This window comes from Phascolarctos cinereus, unplaced genomic scaffold (genome assembly GCF_003287225.1).
Source record: "Phascolarctos cinereus isolate Bilbo 61053 unplaced genomic scaffold, phaCin_HiC Scaffold_726;HRSCAF=1367, whole genome shotgun sequence".
In the NCBI taxonomy this organism is placed as follows: domain Eukaryota; kingdom Metazoa; phylum Chordata; class Mammalia; order Diprotodontia; family Phascolarctidae; genus Phascolarctos; species Phascolarctos cinereus.
The window spans coordinates 384,427,126-384,432,600 of record NW_027556098.1 but is presented as its reverse complement, the minus strand read 5'-3'; positions in this window follow the sequence as shown (position 1 = coordinate 384,432,600).

The window sequence follows — 5,475 nt, the reverse complement described above, 5'->3', positions numbered from 1 at the left end:
ATTAGATTAATATTAATATAACTGTTTCTGGCAGACTTATGCCTAAAACAGAGTACTGCATTAATATATATATATCTTTTCTTTGACACCAGCCAAGTGCCTGCTAAGTGGCCTAGTGGATAGACTGATGGGCCTGCAGTCAGAGAGACCTGAGTTCACATCTGGCCTCAGACATTGACTAGCTGTGTGACCCTAGGTAAGCCACTTAACCTCTCTTGGCCTCATTTTTCTCATCTATGAAATGGAGATAACAATGGCACCTACCTTCCTGTTGTATTAAATGAGATGATATATGTGAAAGTGCCTGGTACATAGTAGGTGCTATATAAATGCTTTCTCCTTCCTTTCTTCTTCCCTCCTCTCCTTCCCTCCTTCCTTTCTCCCTTTTTTCCTTCCTTCCTTCCTTCCTTCCTTCCTTCCTTCCTTCCTTCCTTCCTTCCTTCCTTCCTTATGATGAGGCAGTATAATTCAAATTTGGCCTCTCCTGTGCTGGCAGCTCGTGTGACCTCAGGCAATTTCATTTAATCTCCCTAGGCCTCTTTCCTTTTCTCATCTATAAAATGATGACCTATACCCAATTGAGTGTGTCATTCCCTCCCTAAGCCAAATCCTATGAGAATAAGATTCCCTCATTTCTTCTCACCTTCCCATTTCCCCTCCACTGTAAGAACCTTTTCTTGTCTGTTTTGTGCAAGATAATGTACCCCATTCTACCTCTCCCTTTCTCCTTCTTCTAGTATAATCCTCTCACCCCTTAATTTTATTCTCCAGATATCACCCCTTCATCTTCAACTCACCCTGTGCCCTCTATCTATCTATCTATCTATCTATCTATCTATCTATCTATCTATCTATCTATCTATCCATATGTATAATTTTTCACCTCCCACTACCCTAATACCGACAAAGGTCTCATGAGTTATAAATATCATCTTTCCATGCAGGAATGTAAACAGTTCAGTCTTAATAAGTCTCTTATGATTTCTCTTTCCTGTTTACCTCTTCATGTTCCACTTGAGTCTTGTATTTGAAAATCAAATTTTCTATTCAGCTCTGCTCTTTTCATCCAGAATGCTTGAAAGTCCTCTATTTCACTGAATAACCATTTTTTTCCCCCTGAAGGATTATACTCAGTTTTGCTGGGTAGGTGATTCTTGGTTGTAATCCTATCTCCTTTGCCCTCCGGAATATTATATTCCATGCCCTGTGGTCCCTTAATGTAGAAGCTGCTAAATCTTGTGTTATCCTGATTCTGTTTCCACCATACTTGAATTGTTTCTGGCTGCTTGCAATATTTTCTCCTTGACCTGAGAACTCTGAAATTTGGCTACAATATTCCTAAGAGTTTTCCTTTGGGTATCTCTTTCAGGGGGAGATCTGTGGATTCTTTCAATTTCTATTTTGCCCTCTGGTTCTAATATATCAGGGCAGTTTTCCTTGATAATTTCTTGAAAGATGATGTCTAGGCTCTTTTTTTGGTCATGGCTTTCAGATAGTCCAATAATTTTTAAATTCTCTCTCCTGGATCTATTTTCCAAGTCAGTTGTTTTTCCAATGAGATATTTCACATTGTTTTCTAATTTTTCATTCTTTTGGATTTGTTCTACTGTGTCATGATTCCTCATAAAGTCACTATCTTCCAATTGCTCTATTCTAATTTTTAAGGAAGTATTTTCTTCAGCAAGCTTTTGGACTTCCTAGGAAAAGCTCTTGTGATGCTTCCCTCCCTCCACCCCTTCCCCTCCTCACCACAGGGCTCCTTCTCCACAGCCTCACCAAAACCCTTTCCACCTTAGAGAAGCCTCGGCCCTGAGGAAATCCCCTTCTGTCTGCTGGTAACAGCCTCGTAGGAGGGGAACTTTCAGGAAATGCCCAACAAAAGCTTTACTGCCCTTCTGCCCGGCTGGCTACTCTCTTCCCCTGCCCCTCCTTGAACCATGAACCATCACCAAACCAATTCTGCCATCATTCGAGGAGGTGGAGGATCTATTGTACGCTGTCTTCCCCTTCACAATATCAGCATCTTATGGGCAGGGACTATCTTCGCTTTTTATTCCCAGTGCATGCGAACGAAGTTGAAACTTTGGGCCAGGCACTAATGCAAACCCTTTACAAATATCTCATTTGATCCAGGGGTGGCTGTGAGGATCCCATTTTACAGGTGAGGAAACTGAGGCAGAGGCGAAAGTAACTTGCCCAGGGTCACACAGCTAGTGTCTGGGGTTGGATTTGAACTCAGGTCTTTTTGACTCTAAGTCTAGCATTCTATCCACTGCTCTACCTGAAGGTGATTGATTGACTCTTAGTAAGTTGTTTGTGTCTGACTCTCCATAATCCCATTTGGGGTTTTCTTGGCAGACATACTGGATTATTTTTCCACTTCCTTCTCCAGCTCATTTTACAGATGAGGAAACTGAGGCAAACAGGGTTAAATGACTTGCCCAGGGTCACACCGCTAGTAAGTGTCTGAGGTCACATTTGGACTCAGGGAGTCTTCCTGACTCCAGGCCCAACACCAGAGCTTAGATGCTTTTTGCTTTTTTTGTTCATTGAAGTGAATATTCGGTGACTACCTTCTCAGAGGGATTTAGCAAAGCTCTTTTGGTTATCTAAAGACTGGGATGGTTTGGCCTCATTAACAATCTACTGTAACCAAGGCATCTAATTAGCCAGCCATAAACTCACAGAATTAGAGAATGGGCGAATGGGACTGCAGAGCTTAAGCCTCTCTTGCCTTGCATGTCTGACAGATGGCCAATTATCAAACTTCAGCTGGGACAGTTCTGGTGACAGAGAGCTCCCTCCTTTTCAGGGCAGCTGGACAACATCAATTAGCCCCCCAGACCCTGTAACTTTCCCCTCTTGGTCCTAGGTCTGCCCTGTGTAAGGCTATGGAATGTGTTGTAGAAAAAAACATATGACATCTCCTCTGCATTTTAGGCACAGCTTCCAGAAACAATTTTATTTAACATAATTCTAACATGCCAGCACGTTCCATCTTAGTGAGGGATGTTGGACCGGCAGAGCGTCCCTCCCCCTCTTCCCTTCTCTGCTTCTCCATGTCCTCAGATATATATCTTTCCCCAAAATGATTACAAGTAAAATTTGTAGGAATCTCAAACTAGGGGAATGTCTCAATATTTACAGTTTGGGTTAACATTCCTTCCATGACCCTGCCCCTTAATGGTCTCCTCTGGGTAATCAAAGGGACCTCAGCACTTCTCCTGATCCATATCCTAAAGCCTTTCTGAAAGGAAAGGGTGGCCTGCCCCTGAGTAAGTCATAGCTCAGGCCTTTATGGGGGCTGGGCAAGGCAGGGACTCAACCAGTCAAGGGTGCTTTGATCTAACCAGCTGCAAGTCTGGAATTAGGGCTTTAAGACTAGAGAGAGTGATTTCTGAATTAAAAAGGAGGCTTCATAACTCACGTTATGACTCACTCTAAGGTCTATAAACTATTGGAAATAATAGTAATAGCATGTACTATGTGCCAGGCACTGGGTTAAGTGCTTTTTAATTATCTCCTTTGACTCTCACAACCCTGGGAGGTAGGTGTTATTATCATCACTCCCATTTACAGATGAGAAAACTGAGGCAAACAGGTTTAAGTGAGTTGTTCGGTCACATGGCTACTAAATGTCTGAGCTGGAAAGAATTGGATTTGGGGTTGGTGGGCCAGGGTTCGAATCCTGAACGGTCACTATATTGGCTATGTGCCATATGCCTGGGTCTCTGTGATCTCACCTATGAGTTAAGGGTTAGGGGTGTGGCAGGGTTGAACTAGAAGGGCTCTACATCCATGACCCTGACCCATTTGATTCCCCTCTCCCCAACTCTGGTACTCAAATACTCCAATGTCCCTCCAATGAAGCAGACTGCAGCGTCTCCACCTTCCAAGGCTTGGCTCTTGCCCATGCCCCAAGTTCACCATAGGGGGTCCACCTGATGTGCTAGAGGCTTTCCTAGATTTCTCTAGATATCCACTGGTACAGAAGGTTGTCCACCTGTCCTTCACCTTCTCCACTGACTGACTCATCTTCCCTTCCTATCATACAATTCCTGGATCGTGTCTTTTACATCCCTTTCTTCTTCATGTTTCTCATTGGCCACACACTGCAACGTGCTTGGACCCACCATCAAGTGGCTCAATGCAAATTCCAGGATGTCCCAATTCTCATTTTTCCCACATCTGCAATCCCATCAGTGAAAGGAGTGGCAAATGCTTAAAAGGGACAGGGTCTGTGTTTCCAGTCCAATCAAACAGCAGTGAGGTAGGAAAATTAAATTGTCAGCTGATAAAGCCTTCCAATTTAGTTTGAGGTGAAAATGGCTCATGGGGTGGGGAGAGTGACCCCTCAGCAACAGGGTTGGTATCTGTGGATGCTAATTTGACACGACAGCCATCAGACTCTAGCCTGTCAGCACCAGCGAACTTCTGTAGAAGTCATTAAGTTATTCATGAGAAAAATGTATCTTTCTGCATAGAGAGAGGCGGAGATTAGCAGGAAGGCCAATCTTGTACAGAACAGAAGATCCCCCACGGCTGAGCTGGCTTAGGGGGACAGTGTGTGGCTGTGCCTCTTTTGACAGCACAGTTACAGCAGATGGAAGGATGAGTGCCCTTTCCTCCTCTAGAAGAGAGATGGGCTGACCTAGTCTCTCGGACCCTTTTTAGACTTACCATTCTATGTTCCAAGGCACTGATCACTCTGTGGCTTCCAAAATACCCTACTAGAGCAGTGAGGAGCGGAGACAGCTTTGAAAAAGTTTTATTGAAAATTTAACGCTGATCACCAATACAAATAGCTAGTAACACCAACATTTAAATTTCGATGCATGATGTACAAGCTATTTCAGTCACTCTGAGCCGCCCCCAGAATCTGTCCATTTATTCTGTATTCCATCCTTCTAATTCTGCTTTTTTTCTCTTTTTATGTTGTGATGGTCTTTCCAGGTTTCCTTGTATTCACCATACTTGTCATTCTTACTATTATATGAATGTACCACAATACATGTAGCCATCCCTGCGGGGGGAGGCGGAGGATAACCAGAATGTCTGAGATGATAACTGGGGGCCAAGTTCCTAATCTCTCAATCCATCTCCCCATTTACTTCAGACTCCCTCCTTCTGTTAAGATGCTTTTAGACAATAACTGTAACAGGTGAAATAACACTCATTCTCAGGAAGGACTCAGTCCTGGATGCTTTTTAAACATTCTTTCTTAGTGAGATTGCCGAGGACCTAGATTATAGTTCCGCGCTAACGTTCTAAACTGCTCTCTAAAGGCAGAAAAGAGGCCCTTGTACCTTTTTAAACAATTTGAATGGCAGACACTACTCCAGCACCTTTTAGCCCTCTGACCCCCTATCACTCTTGGGCACGTGTGAACCATCTGTAGCACAGAACAAAGGCCACCCTCCTCCCCCCACCAGCAACTGTATTCTACAGCATAAAAAGAGCCCAGCCTCAGGACGG